Here is a 17,826-nt window from a genome sequence, read left to right on the forward strand (position 1 = left end):
ATAAGAATATCCCCATCATTCCGGGACACCCTTCGGATATGATATAAATTTCGAAGTACTAAAGCATCCGGTACTTTGAATGGGGTTTGTTAGGCCCAATAGATCTATCTTTAGGATTCGCGTCAATTAGGGTGTCTGTTCCCTAATTCTTAGATTACCAGACTTAATAAAAAGGGGCATATTCGATTTCGATAATTCAACCATAGAATGTAGTTTCACGTACTTGTGTCTATTTTGTAAATCATTTATAAAACCTGCATGTATTCTCATCCCAAAAATATTCGATTTTAAAAGTGGGACTATAACTCACTTTCACAGATTTTTACTTCGTCGGGAAGTAAGACTTGGCCACTGGTTGATTCACGAACCTATAACAATATATACATATATATCAAAGTATGTTCAAAATATATTTACAACACTTTTAATATATTTTGATGTTTTAAGTTTATTAAGTCAGCTGTCCTCGTTAGTAACCTACAACTAGTTGTCCACAGATAGATGTACAGAAATAAATCGATAAATATTATCTTGAATCAATCCACGACCCAGTGTATACGTATCTCAGTATTGATCACAACTCAAACTATATATATTTTGGAATCAACCTCAACCCTGTATAGCTAACTCCAACATTCACATATAGAGTGTCTATGGTTGTTCCGAAATATATATAGATGTGTCGACATGATAGGTCGAAACATTGTATACGTGTCTATGGTATCTCAAGATTACATAATATACAATACAAGTTGATTAAGTTATGGTTGGAATAGATTTGTTACCAATTTTCACGTAGCTAAAATGAGAAAAATTATCCAATCTTGTTTTACCCATAACTTCTTCATTTTAAATCCGTTTTGAGTGAATCAAATTGATATGGTTTCATATTGAACTCTATTTTATGAATCCAAACAGAAAAAGTATAGGTTTATAGTCGAAAAAATAAGTTACAAGTCATTTTTGTAAAGGTAGTCATTTCAGTCGAAAGAACGACGTCTAGATGACCATTTTAGAAAACATACTTCCACTTTGAGTTTAACCATAATTTTTGGATATAGTTTTATGTTCATAATAAAAATCATTTTCTCAGAATAACAACTTTTAAATCAAAGTTTATCATAGTTTTTAATTAACTAACCCAAAACAGCCCGCGGTGTTACTACGACGGCGTAAATCCGGTTTTACGGTGTTTTTCGTGTTTCCAGGTTTTAAATCATTAAGTTAGCATATCATATAGATATAGAACATGTGTTTAGTTGATTTTAAAAGTCAAGTTAGAAGGATTAACTTTTGTTTGCGAACAAGTTTAGAATTAACTAAACTATGTTCTAGTGATTACAAGTTTAAACCTTCGAATAAGATAGCTTTATATGTATGAATTGAATGATGTTATGAACATCATTACTACCTTAAGTTCCTTGGATAAACCTACTGGAAAAGAGAAAAATAGATCTAGCTTCAACGGATCCTTGGTTGGCTCAAAGTTCTTGAAGCAGAATCATGACACGAAAACAAGTTCAAGTAAGATCATCACTTGAAATAAGATTGTTATAGTTATAGAAATTGAACCAAAGTTTGAATATGATTATTACCTTGTATTAGAATGATAACCTACTGTAAGAAACAAAGATTTATTGAGGTTGGATGATCACCTTACAAGATTGGAAGTGAGCTAGCAAACTTGAAAGTATTCTTGATTTTATGTAACTAGAACTTGTAGAATATAAGAAGAACACTTAGAACTTGAAGATAGAACTTGAGAGAGATCAATTAGATGAAGAAAATTGAAGAATGAAAGTGTTTGTAGGTGTTTTTGGTCGTTGGTGTATGGATTAGATATAAAGGATATGTAATTTTGTTTTCATGTAAATAAGTCATGAATGATTACTCATATTTTTGTAATTTTATGAGATATTTCATGCTAGTTGCCAAATTATGGTTCCCACATGTGTTAGGTGACTCAAATGGGCTGCTAAGAGCTGATCATTGGAGTGTATATACCAATAGTACATACATCTAAAAGCTGTGTATTGTACGAGTACGAATACGGGTGCATACGAGTAGAATTGTTGATGAAACTGAACGAGGATGTAATTGTAAGCATTTTTGTTAAGTAGAAGTATTTTGATAAGTGTATTGAAGTCTTTCAAAAGTGTATAAATACATATTAAAACACTGCATGTATATACATTTTAACTGAGTCGTTAAGTCATCGTTAGTCGTTACATGTAAGTGTTGTTTTGAAACCTTTAGGTTAACGATCTTGTTAAATGTTGTTAACCCAATGTTTATAATATCAAATGAGATTTTAAATTATTATATTATCATGATATTATCATGTATGAATATCTCTTAATAAGATATATATACATTAAATGTCTTTACAACGATAATCGTTACATATATGTCTCGTTTAAAAATGATTAAGTTAGTAGTCTTGTTTTTACATATGTAGTTCATTGTTAATATACTTAATGATATGTTTACTTATCATAGTATCATGTTAACTATATATATATATTCATATATATGTCATCATATAGTTTTTACAAGTTTTAACGTTCGTGAATCACCGGTCAACTTGGGTGGTCAATTGTCTATATGAAACATATTTCAATTAATCAAGTCTTAACAAGTTTGATTGCTTAACATGTTGGAAACATTTAATCATGTAAATATCAATCTCAATTAATATATATAAACATGGAAAAGTTCGGGTCACTACAGTTAAAGGGATGTGTTAGTTAACGAGGGGTCACGGGTTCAAGCCTCGTTACGGGCAATCTTTTTATTTACAAAGTTTCTCAAAGGGGTATAACTTCTTATTTATCTTATTATTATTATTATTATTATTATTATTATTATTATTATTATTATTATTATTATTATTATTATTATTATAAATTTTAATTACTATTATTGTTACTAGTATTATTGTTATTATATGAAAATGATAAAATTTATTATTAGTTTCATTAAAATTTATACTTGTTTCATTTCATAATTGATAACATTATTATTAATATTATTACCGGTATTATAATTATTATTAATATTACAACTATTATTATAAGTATCATAACCATTATTAGTATCATTATTATCATTGTAAGTGTGATTATTTATAAATAACGGGTACTACTAATGTATAAATACTAAAATCATTATCCTAAGTATCATTAACCGAAAAATTTATATTTTTACAGTTATTACTATAAATATCATTATTATTTTTTTATCAGTAATATAATTATTAACAATAATACCTTATTTAAAAGAATTAAGAATTTTAATTATTAACAATCTTGATCAATATTAATATAATTTTAGTGTTACTATCAATATTGATTTTACAAACAATGATATATATATATATATATATATATATATATATATATATATATATATATATATATATATATATATATATATATATATATATATATATATATATATATATATATATATATATATATATATATATATATATATATATATATATATATATATATACATATAAAAACATATTTAAAATATATATAACATAACAAAAATTTCTAGTTTTATATACAGAATGAATTTATGAGACGTATATATATTATTAATATAAAATAATATGATTAGTAAATCATATATATATATAAATTTATTCGATTACGATTATGTGTATTAATAAATATCCAAATAATATAGGTTGTGAATCCGAGGCCAACCTTATACTTGATCAATGATGCTATATGTATTTTTACTACAAAATACATTAGGTGAGTATATAGTTCCCTTTTAAACTCTAAATATTTTGGGCTGAGAATACATGCGCTGTTTTTATAAATGATTTACGTTATGGACACAAGTGATCAAAAATAAATTCTACGTTGAGTTGTACCATGGCATATTTCTTTATACTTGGTAGCTAATATTTACGTGAGGAGCATAAACGCGAATCCTGTTGATAGATCTATCGGGCCTGACAACCCCAACCGGGCTGGACGACCAGTTTTAAACGGTTGCACAGTACTTCGTTTCGTTACTACAATTGGTACGGTGTAGGGTTTATTTAAGAATATGCTGCTGTGATTTAAATCTTAAGTATGGTTACCAAGTGCTCAACGACTTTTCATACACTTGCGAGTGTATTATGTATGTATATGAAATCTTATGGTCCATAGTTATAACGCTGTTAGCATCAAACCTATATATCTCATCAACTTTATGTTGATGTTTTAAAGCATGTTATTCTCAGGTGCGAATTAAGTCTTCCGCTGTGCATTAGCTTATACTAAAGACATTACTTGGAGTCGATCATCACAATGGAACCAAATGTTGAAGACTTTGTCCAGGTGGATAAGGACGGGTCTTTACAGGTGGTATCAGAGCGGTGGTCTTAGCGAACCAGGTCTGCATTAGTGTGTCTAACTGGTAAGTTGTTAGGATACATTAGTGAGTCTGGACTTTGACCGTGTCTACATGTCAAAAGTTTTGCTTATCATTTCTAGTCGGAAATCATCTGCTTATCATCCTTAGGAAATTGCCTGCTTATCATTCTTAAGTCTAGACACGTCTTACTGCATTTAGTGCATCCATAGTGTAAAGACAAAACCCATATCTTAGTGTATCTGATAATTCATATCTTAGCGCATCTGTAGACTTGCCTGACATATGCCGTAAATTCCTCTGTAGTTTACGAAATCTTTAGGATTATATATATATATAGATATTCTATATAGTTAGAATATCATCCGATATCTGAAAATCATTTCACATCGAAGATCTCTTCCATCCACCAAATTGCTCTCTTGGCGATGAACCTGAAGCACTTACCGGCGAACCTGTTCGAGAAACTATTTTTTTCTCTCATCTCTAGAGTATCTCGTTACGATTATATACTTTCCCATATTTTGAATCTTGTTCATTCGATCGCTCCAACCGCGAATCATCTCGGTATAATAGAGGAAGTCAACGAGCTTCGCGCTCGAATAGTGGCTTTTGGAGAACCTGGTGCGAAGGTTACAAACACCAGCAGCAGCACCGGCAGCATAACCAGTACCGCCAGTAACATCAATATCGCAAGATTCAGTACCAGCAGCATAATCAGCACCATCATCATCAACGCCAATAGTACCCTTATCACCCTCAACCACAATCGCGTCGTAAATCTCAACATCACAATCTATACCTTGGATATCAACATCACACGCCTCAATATCACCATCTGTACTTCGAGTATGACCTTCGTTCTACATATTGTTCTACATCGAGTATCTTCGCTTTACATATCGTTCTACCTCATTTATCTTGTGCGACATGACAATTATGTAATCTCTAATGTTTTAGAGATCATGTAATCTAGTAATAACGATAAATCAAATGAGTTTAATATCCTATTGGCTCATTAAATTCATAATTACATCCGAAGGAAGTATATATGCAAGTTTAATATCCTATCAGAATCCAACAAGTGGCATAATATTGGACAAAATAAAATTTGTTAGAAACAAACGGATTAACTAATTGAAATATTGTTAAGATTCCACGCTAACTGTTTCTAGCTAACTATTCCCAGCTAACTGTTAATTCCGTATTACATTTTATTATCGCAATTTACATTCTCGCAATTTTATTTATTGTCATTTAACTTCTGTTATTTACTTTTACGCATTTTAAGTCGGGACATATGTACACAATACGTTGGATTAATTCTGAGACAATACGTTGTACACGGGTCATGATATATATTTATTTATTTTACGCACTACAAATAACGGGACACGTATACAAGGTTTCGACCTATCATATCGACCCATCTATATATATATTTCGGAACAACCATAGACACTCTATATGTGAAGGTAGGGAGTTGGCTATACAGGGATGGAGTTGATTCCAAAATATATATATGGTTTGAGTTGTGATCAATACTGAGACCGGTACACGGGACACGATATGTATTAATTAATTATATATTAAATTATATATGAATTCATTGGACTATTGGACAATTGGACTATTGAACTGCTAACTTTGGACAATTAAAATGAATTAAAATATTGATTATAACATATGAAACTAAATAATTCTTCAAGTTTGCCACTTGATTTCATCTTAAACCTCATTTGTACCTCGACAATTACAATCCGCGTTCAAATCTTTTATGATTTTCTAAAACACCCCGAACGGGAGGATGAAATCGCCACACTTCATCTACGAAAGAAAAGATTCTTGCATATAGCTATACACCTGAAAAATCTCGGAGATTGAGTCAACGTTTAACACGTAGCAGTGTTAATTCCTTTAGTGTTATTATTACCCAAAATAACTTTGCAATTCCTTTCCAAATTAGCCAATTTTGTCACAGCTCCAGCAGAACAACTTCAATCTTTCATTCGAATAAAGTCTTATTATAACCTTGATACATACGACTGGCTTTCCTCATCATCACCGGGGAACCTTTCATATTCCATCATGTTATTATTAGCGTTTAATCATCTAAAAACACAATTCTTCTGAAACCACCTCGGTTTGATAACCAATGACCCAGATCTGTTAATTTTGAGAATGCTGACGAAGCAGCATGTTGTAGATGGTCTTAATGGCCAAAAGTTGATGATAAAGAATGAAGTATTGGAAACACTCAATAGAAAATTTAGTACCGAAAAGCGGATTACGCGAAATTATGAAGGAAGCCGTAGACAAATCACAAAGAATAAGTTTGACTTCAAAGAATCTAAATAATTCAGTGTCAACGGAAATCCTTAGTACGTACCTTGCTCCTTACTCTAAAACCTTTGCGAATAATATTCTTTATCATCATCATTATCATAAATATTCTAAGATATCATCATATCTTTCATTATAAATATCCTCAATATTTCTGAAGATATCTTTATAACTATTCTTATCCGAAATCATTCATCTCTTCGCACTATCTGTGTCATATCATAAAAGAAACTATTTTAGTTTCTAAATTTTGAAACCTTCGAGTTTAAAATATGAATGTTTTGAAGTAGGGTTGGGAACTGATGCATGAATTAGTATAATATAATGACACTTGATCAACGTCATTATATTACAGTAAGTCATGTTGAGTTTCTAATGGAATGTGATGATTCACAGTACCATCATCATGTGCCATGTTACACGACACTTACATTCTATTGAATTTTCCAAAAATATCAAGAAAAATATTTTTTGATGATTCGGTCTTTTCCAGGATAATCTGGTAATTTGACAAGTCAAAATCGTGCCATTACCATTTCTATCTTAAAGCATTAACTATGTTCATTCCAAATTTCATACCTACGAATTCTGGATCATTGCTCGCTTGACTCGAGGACGGGAAGAAGAAACGAAGGGACAAAGCCCCAAAATAGAAATTGAAGTAAAAATCGCAGCAAATAGGAGAGAGTATTAACTGTGGATGATAATGATTATAGAAGACAGAAGCAGGAACATCGAAGTATAAGGGAAGATATAAAACCCAACAATCACTCAGGATTTACAAACAGTGTGTATCAATACGTATTGCAACGTAAAGACACGGGAGAATTAAAAACATTATAATTCAGAAGAAATGATAGAAGTTAATAGATTCTTCTGGCAGTAGATGAAAGAGAAGAATGAAAGATATGGAAGTTAGAAGTATAACAAGAATCAGAACGGGATGGAGCATTTTAGGAAATGCTTTGAGGTATAAATTGAAAGAGAAAGGATAGGAGATGTGAGGTATGGAAGTAAGGAAGGGAAGAAGGTGGATTTACAGTGAAATGTCCGACAGAGCAATCAAAACAGATTATTGCATATAATCAAAGAAGATCCTGATCGCCGAAGAATCAAATCTTATTATGTAAGATTTTCTTTAAATCCCTTAAATCCCGGAAGTCAGTAGTAACTACGTCATCGATTGAAACAAATATATCTACTCATTTCATTCTTTTGTGATAGCTTCATTCGTGCGCTTCACTTGGTCGAATCGATTTATCTATATTTCTTAAAACTGATAAAACTCCATTATTATCTCATACATGTCATGAAAATATTTCTATTGTTATCCATGACGATCTCTATCAAATTTCGGGGACGAAATTTCTTTAACGGGTAGGTACTGTAATGACCTGGAAATTTCTGACCAAATTTAAACCCTAAACTTTATATATTTCCGACACGATAAGCAAAATCTGTAATGTTGAGTCTAGAAAGTTTGAAATCTATATTCGGATAATTAGTTACCCTTTGATCATGCCTGACGATTCACGAACAACTGTGTATAGCAAATATGTAAATATATATATATAATTATAAGTATATACATATAATAAATGGAATTAAGAGAATACCTTTAGTCAATTAGAATTAATTAAGTAAAATAATAAACAGAATAATTAAATATTATCAAAATGAACAAATATATATGATCCTTATTAATTATGATTATATGTTAATATATAAATAAAATATATATATATATATATATATATATATATATATATATATATATATATATATATATATATATATAATTGTTATGTATAAGTTATTATATTAACTTAATTAATAAAAATAATTATTTTTAATTTTTATCAGTGTTCTTATTAATATTATTATGATATTAATATCACTACTATTTATATGATTATCATTAATATTAGTTTTATTAACATTATTAGATACGAAACTTGATACAAATAATGTGATAAAATTTATAACATTATTATTATCGCCAATAAAATAAGTATTATTATTATTTATATTGTTATTACTAAATTATCATTATTATAATAATGACTTAAGTTAATAATATGATTATTTTATCATTAGCATTATATTGATATTATTATTATTACTCTATTAAAATTTTAAATTAATAACAGCATTATAATGTTTATTTAATACTAAAATTAAGTTTAGAAATACAGAAATATACTACAAATATATATAATTATACAATTATACAATTATATAATTATTATACAGAAATATATACGTATATACTACAAATAATTTATATGTTTACGTATTCAGTTCTTAATCGCTGTCCAACTGTTAAATTTGTCTCCTTAATTGGTAAAAATATAGCCATCAACAGATCTCAGGTACAAATCAGGATCGTATTTTTATCTATTTCTTATTATTTTTTTCTTCTGATGGAATAAAGACTATTAATCCCTTCTGTTATAAAACTCGACGCATATCAGCTGATATGAGATACCAATTAACATCACAGTATCATTTATCAATCATAAACACCTTCACCAGTTTTTATTTAATGAAATTAATCAGAAAAATTATTTAAACAGCGGCGTACACCTCCGTATTGAACTCAAACTGCAAAAACTCAAATTCGAATGAAATTTCAAAAACTAAGAATGTGGTTTCGTTAGGATTCTTCCACTTAAACTATCTGGAAAAGCTAAGGTCTCAATTCTTCTTATTGGGTTTCAATTTCGGAGTCAAAGTTTTTAGAACAAAAAGTCAAACATTTAATTTTTATAAAATTTGAAGTTTGTGTTATGATTTAAGATGAATCAACGATTCATATAGTTTCTATATACGATTAGCAAACTTTTTCGTGTTATAAACTTTATCTGATACGTACGAAAAAATTGAAAATCATTTTTTTTTACTAAAAGCAGCGACAGCAGCAATAGCTGCTTCTCGTTATATTTTTTTTCTTTGATTTCCAATAATACTTATATTAGTTTTAAAGTCGTTTGCAAGCTATAATTAAAACTCAAAAATTTCGTAGTTAGTCATATTGTGGAGGTTACAGTCGAAAGAATTGGTTAGGATGAGGAAGATGATGTTTGAATACGAGTTATAAAAATATGGGATGGGTTTAAAACAGAAAAGCATAATGGATCGAATGGTTAAAGTGATGTGTTAGTTAACGAGGGGTCACAGGTTCAAGCCTCGTTACGGGCAATCTTTTTATTTACAAAGTTTCTCAAAGGGGTATAACTTCTTATTTATCTTATTATTATTATTATTATTATTATTATTATTATTATTATTATTATTATTATTATTATTATTATTATTATTATAAATTTTAATTACTATTATTGTTACTAGTATTATTGTTATTATATGAAAATGATAAAATTTATTATTAGTTTCATTAAAATTTATACTTGTTTCATTTCATAATTGATAACATTATTATTAATATTATTACCGGTATTATAATTATTATTAATATTACAACTATTATTATAAGTATCATAACCATTATTAGTATCATTATTATCATTGTAAGTGTGATTATTTATAAATAACGGGTACTACTAATGTATAAATACTAAAATCATTATCCTAAGTATCATTAACCGAAAAATTTATATTTTTACAGTTATTACTATAAATATCATTATTATTTTTTTATCAGTAATATAATTATTAACAATAATACCTTATTTAAAAGAATTAAGAATTTTAATTATTAACAATCTTGATCAATATTAATATAATTTTAGTGTTACTATCAATATTGATTTTACAAACAATGATATATATATATATATATATATATATATATATATATATATATATATATATATATATATATATATATATATATATATATATATATATATATATATATATATATATATATATATATATATATAAACATATTTAAAATATATATAACATAACAAAAATTTCTAGTTTTATATACAGAATGAATTTATGAGACGTATATATATTATTAATATAAAATAATATGATTAGTAAATCATATATATATATAAATTTATTCGATTACGATTATGTGTATTAATAAATATCCAAATAATATAGGTTGTGAATCCGAGGCCAACCTTATACTTGATCAATGATGCTATATGTATTTTTACTACAAAATACATTAGGTGAGTATATAGTTCCCACTGTGACGACCCAGAAATTTCTGACCAAATTTAAACTTTAATCTTTATATTATTCCGAAACGATAAGCAAAGTTTGTTAAGTTAAATCTCAAGAATTTTAAACTGTGTTCATACATTCATTATAACCTCGACCAAATTCTGACGAGTCACGAACCGTTATATATAAATAGATATGTATATGTATATATATATTATAACTTGAGAATATTAATAAAGTATTAAACGTATAATACTTTACACGAATGTATTTGTTTCAATATGATTTTCGACGAAATTAAAAAGAAATATATTAAATGATTGAATTATCAGAAACATTGAATTATGATTACAAGTCTCTGTTGAGAGGTCCACTATGATTTGAGAAAATCTATTCCTCTTAACGATATTCAGAATAATTTTTAAAGCTATTTATAAATAAAAACAAAAAGTGTCATTTACGAAAGTTAGATAAAAGTTAGTGGAGAATTGGTTTCCATAATATTCTATTAATCTATTTTCAAACGTACAAAGATGTTTTCAGTTTAAAAAGAACTTTATTATTAAAACGTATATAACTTTTATAAATATCTAGAATCACTTTTGACAACTCATTACTTAACCAGTATAATAAATATAACGATATTTATATTTTATTTCATTAAATATATATAACGATTTAAATTAATATTATATATATTTATACGCGTATTATACATACATAGTTTTTATACTTTTACTATACTTTAACTTTACCTTTACTTTACTTTTACTTTACTTTAACTTTAATAATTCACTTTAATAATTCACTTTAATAATTCATACTTTAATAATTCACTTTAATAATTCATACTTTAATAATTCACTTTAATAATTCATACTTTAATAATTCACTTTAATAATTCATACTTTAATAATTCACTTTAATAATTCAAAAATCTATTATAAATAGAATTCAATAGGTTTCATTATTTCATAGAAACTTGAAAATATATTTCTCTAAACTCTCTCAATCGATTTATATATATATATATATATATATATATATATATATATATATATATATATATATATATATATATATATATATATTTGCTCTGTATTATTTCAAGATATTATTAGTATACATAAAATATTATGACGGAGTGCTGTCCGAGTGATTTCAAAATAGTTTTTTTGAATGAGTCGAAGCTAAGGAAATTATGGGTTATAGCTATGGAGGTGATGGGTATGGTTCATGGGTATGCTCGTGAGGTCAATCTAGTGTTTATCATCTCCGTTGCGTCTACGTACTTTCCTGCAATATTGAATCTCAATATTGATACGTTCGTGAATCCGAGGCCAACCTTGCACTTGTTAAATGACGTTATATGTATTTTTACTACGAAATAGAGTATTGTGAGTTTCATTTGCTCCCTTTTTAATTGCTTTTGCAATATATATTTTTGGGCTGAGAATACATGCGCTGTTTTATAAATGTTTTACGAAATAGGCACAAGTACTAAAACTAATTCTATGTGGGTTTAAACCAGAAATATACCCTTAGCTTGGTAACATTAAACTACTTGTCTATGTACGGTAGGCGCGAATCCTAAAGATAGATCTATTGGGCCTGACAAACCCCATCCTGACTATGGGATGCTTTAGTACTTCGAGGTTATTTTAAACACACCTGATCTGGTGTACTTCAGAGGGTAAAACATGAACGTTAAGGCTTGTTACCGGTGCCTACAACTTATAGAATACTTTTATACACTTGCGAGTGTACATATATTTATAAACGGTAATCTTGTGGTCTATTAATATATTGAAATGATTGTTATGATAAACCTATGAACTCACCAACCTTTTGGTTGACACTTTAAAGCATGTTTATTCTCAGGTATTAAAGAAATCTTCCGCTGTGCATTAGCTCATTTTAAGGATATTACTTGGAGTCATTCATGGCATATTTTGAAAGACGTTGCATTCGAGTCATTGAGTTCATCAAGATTATTATTAAGCCAATTATAGTTGGATGTATTATGAAATGGTGTGCATGCCATCAACTTTCATTGTAAAGAAAGTTTGTCTTTTAAAAACGAATGCAATGTTTGTAAAATGTATCATATAGAGGTCAAATACCTCGTGATGTAATCAACTATTGTGAATCGTTTATAATGTATATGAACGGGTCCTTTCAGTTGGTATCAGAGCGGTGGTCTTAGCGAACCAGGTCTGCATTAGTGTGTCTAACTGATAGTCGTTATGCATTAGTGAGTCTGGACTTCGACCGTGTCTGCATGTCAAAAGTTTTGCTCATCATTTTTGTCAGAAATTACCTGCTTATCATTCTTAGTCTAGATACATCTTATTGCATTGATTGCATGAATAGTGTATAGACAAAATTCATATCTTAACGTATCTGCTAATTCATATCTTAGCGTATCTGTTACTGTAAACTTTGCCTGACATATTCCGTAAATTCCTCCGTAATCTACGAAACCTTTTGCTCTATATAATTAGAATACCACCCGATAGCCGGAAAATCATTTCATATCAAAAAATTCTTTATTCAATCGTACCAAATGGAATTCGTCATTAGTTCAAGTCCCTCGGATTCCGAAATGAAATCCCACTCAAGTTCCGAAAGCAGTGTAACCGGAATGGATCAACCAATTAGTCATCATCTATTCTGGATGAATTGGGGATGGGTTCGTAGCCTCCTTAATCATTGGAGACAAGAAGAAGGTGATCCCTTCCATCCACCACATTGCCCTCTTGGCGAAGAACCTGAAGCACTTACCGGCGAACCTATCCGAAACACTATTTTCTCTCTTATTTCTAGAGTATCTCGTCACGATTACATACTACACCAAATTCTAGATTTTATTTATCCGCTCGTCCGAACCGACAATCACCCCAGTGTAATAGAAGAAGTCAACGAGCTTCGCGCTCGGGTAGTGGGTTTGGAGAATATGGTGCAAAGGTTACAAAAACCAGCAGCATAAACAGTACCACCATCAGCAACACCAACAGTACCATCACCACCACCAACAACAACATCCACATCCCACACCGCAACATCACAATCTGTATCTCAAACATCAACGTCATACGCCCTGTAAATATCCAGGAATATCAACAACAACAAATGATGAAGTATTAATTCATAAACTTCATTGAAGAGATATCTCTGCGGCAGTTATGTAATCTCCAAAATCTTAGAGATTATTTAATTCTGACCGTAAATCAGATGAGTGAACGGAGATGGTAGAGTAGAAACTTTGATCGAAAATGGTGTACGATTTACAAGCTAGAATTGTTTTACCAACAGCATCAACAGGACCGTAGCATCATCAACACAGTCAGTGCCGTCAGTATCGTCAGAATCAACAGCACCTGTAACATCACAAACTCTGTCAGTTCAAGAATCGTTGTAGACATCATTACGAATCAACAACAAATATATTGTATCAACGAGTTATGAAGTATTAACTCATTTCCAATCGAAAGATTTATATGTATATTTTATATGTATAAATTTTTAAACCATAATAAATCTTCCCGTACTAAGCTATTATGTATGAATCTTAACTACTCAGTTAATTCATATTACAAATATGCAATGATGTACGTCCTTCGTCCGCAACTTAACCATCGTTAATTACAATCTCTGTCTCAATTCAATAAAAATCCAATTCATAATAAATCAAGTGTATTATTCGAATATATGTTTGATTTTACACTTTCATCATCGATGTACTCGAAACATTTCAAATAACATCATTCGTACCTTGCGAAGTTCACAAGAATTTCACGAAAACCAACAAATAACAAAGTAATGATTCATAATTTCAATATTATTGAAGAAATACTTATGCAATTTATAAAGTTTTAGGGATTACTCAATTCTAGTTCCAACCATAAAACAAATGAGTTTAATTTAATATTAACTCATTAAATCTATATTACATCTAAAGAAAATATACACATATATTTTCATAAAGACTGTAATAAACTTCTTTTGTACAAAATATTAATTGTGAAAAATTTTTTAACGGGTAGGTAACACCCGAGAGATATATAAATTCATAATTAATATATTACATTTTTCGAAACTGATTCAGCAATCATCAACTATACTCCCTACTTTCACAACAATATCCATTCTTTCATATAAATCAAAACAATCATACTCATTCAAATTCAATTACATATTCTGATTTTTGAAATCGCATAATTCAATTCGAAATATAACCAGTATCATCACTCTTAGATTCTTATATCTTTCAAAGCTATACTTTGACTTCAAAACTGTGTTAGAACATCATATGTATTAACGATTACGATATGTGCTCAAAGCCTTCGAAATTCCTGGAGACACTTCAACTAAGGAACAATCGAGATGATGATCCAACCACATGTTACCCACAGTTATACACCTGAAAAACTCTCAAAACCCAAGTCATAGTTCGACACGTATCCGTATTAGACCCTTTGGCATTTACTAGCTAAAATAACTTTTCAATTCCGTTTCAAAATAGACAGTTTTGTCACAGCTCCAGCAAGTCAACTTCGACTTCTCAATCAAAACAGTCTTATTATAACCTCGATAGATACGTTGCCCTTTCGCTAACGTTACCGGGGAATCGTTTATATTCACCACATTAGCAATAAACTTACCAACAACTTCACTGATCTTTGACTTTCAAAAAAAAATCATTATAATTATCGAAACCCTATCATATACTCATTCGTACCATATAACAAGAATTGCCATAACAATTATTGAGAATCAGCAATCAGTATTTTGAAACCTCGCAGCATGTCTACATCAACAATTACATATACACACAACGTCTACCTCCAAGACTTACATTCTTTGAATGAGAAATTTCTGAAAAACACCCTAAACTGCGAACCAGTTCTCGAAATATTGAAAAATGCAGATGTAGCAGCAAAAACTGTAAACGACCTTAACAGTAAAAAGTTGGATGATAAAGGATAGTATATTGGCAAAGCTCAGAAAAAGAGAAGCTTTGGAACTGGAAAACGGATTGAGCAAAGTGTGAAGGAGGCTGTGGACAAATCACAAAGGCTGAACCTGCCTTCAAAGAATCCAAATGATTCAGTACTTACTGAAGTCATTAACGAATACCTTGCTCCTGACTCTAAACCCCTGCTAACAATATCCTTCATCATCCTTTGATATTAGACATTCTAAGATATCATCGTATCTTTCATTATAAGTATCATCCATACTTCTGAAGATATTTTTATAATTATTCTTATCTGAAATCATTTACCTCTTCGCGCTATCTGTTTTATATCATAAAAGAAACTATTTTAGTTTCTAAATTCTGAAACATTCGAGTTTAAAATAGGAATATTCTTGAAGAAGTGTTGGGAGCTGAAGCATAAGTTAATATAATATAATGACACTTGATCAACGTGATTATATTACAGTAATTCATGCTGAGTTTCTAAATGGAACATGATGATTCACAGATCATAACATCATCATGTGCTATGTTACACGACTCTTGTATTCTCTTTGATCTCTAAATATCAAGAAAATATTTCTTGATGATTCGGCCTTTTCCGAGGTATTCTGGTAAGTTGACAAGTCAAGATCGTGCCATTACAATTTCCTTCCAAGAACATTAACAATGTTCATCCGAAATTTATATCTGCGAATTCTGGACCATTACAAGCGGTGCTTAATCGCAAGAAGAAGAAACGAAAGGACAAAGCTTCGAACTAGAAATGGGAGTATAAATCATAGCAAATAGAAGAGAGCATTAACTGTGGATGACAATGATTATAGAAGAAGCAAGGACTTTGAAATATAAGGGAAGATATAAAACCCAACAACAACCCAGAAATCACAAACCGTATATATCAATGCATATAGCAATATAAAGACACGGGAGAACTAAAAACACTATAAAACCAAGAGTATAGTAAAAGTAAATAGATTCTTCCGGAGGCAGATGAAAAAGAAGAGCGACAGATATGAAAGTGAGGAGTATATCAAGATTCAGCACTGGATGAAGCATATTGACAAATACTTTAAAATATGAGTTAAGAAGGTGTGAGTTGTAAGAAAACAAATGAGGTGGATTTATAGTGAAATATCCGACAGAGAAATCAAAATGGATTATCGCATTAATTCGAAGAGGATCATAATTTCCTTAATTGCCGAATAATCAAATCCAATATAGATTACAAAGATTTTCTTTTCGGAGATCAATCGTGATGACGTCAAAAGATACGACGAATCACTATTATCTTATTTCATTTATTTACGATAACTTCACTCACACGCTTCGAGTAATCGAATTATTTTAACCATTCTTCTTGAACATGATAAAACTCTATAATCGTTATAATAACATTCTCATTGTTAGTCATGACGACCTCTATCAAATTTCGGGGACGAAATTTATTTAACGGGTAGGTACTGTGACGACCCAGAAATTTCTGACCAAATTTAAACTTTAATCTTTATATTATTCCGAAACGATAAGCAAAGTTTGTTAAGTTAAATCTCAAGAATTTTAAACTGTGTTCATACATTCATTATAACCTCGACCAAATTCCGACGAGTCACGAACCGTTATATATAAATAGATATGTATATGTATATATATATTATAACTTGAGAATATTAATAAAGTATTAAACGTATAATACTTTACACGAATGTATTTGTTTCAATATGATTTTCGACGAAATTAAAAATAAATATATTAAATGATTGAATTATCAGAAACATTGAATTATGATTACAAGTCTCTGTTGAGAGGTCCACTATGATTTGAGAAAATCTATTCCTCTTAACGATATTCAGAATAATTTGTAAAGCTATTTATAAATAAAAACAAAAAGTGTCATTTACGAAAGTTAGATAAAAGTTAGTGGAGAATTGGTTTCCATAATATTCTATTAATCTATTTTCAAATGTACAAAGACGTTTTCA

Source organism: Rutidosis leptorrhynchoides, chromosome 2, assembly GCF_046630445.1.
Source record: "Rutidosis leptorrhynchoides isolate AG116_Rl617_1_P2 chromosome 2, CSIRO_AGI_Rlap_v1, whole genome shotgun sequence".
NCBI lineage: Eukaryota > Viridiplantae > Streptophyta > Magnoliopsida > Asterales > Asteraceae > Rutidosis > Rutidosis leptorrhynchoides.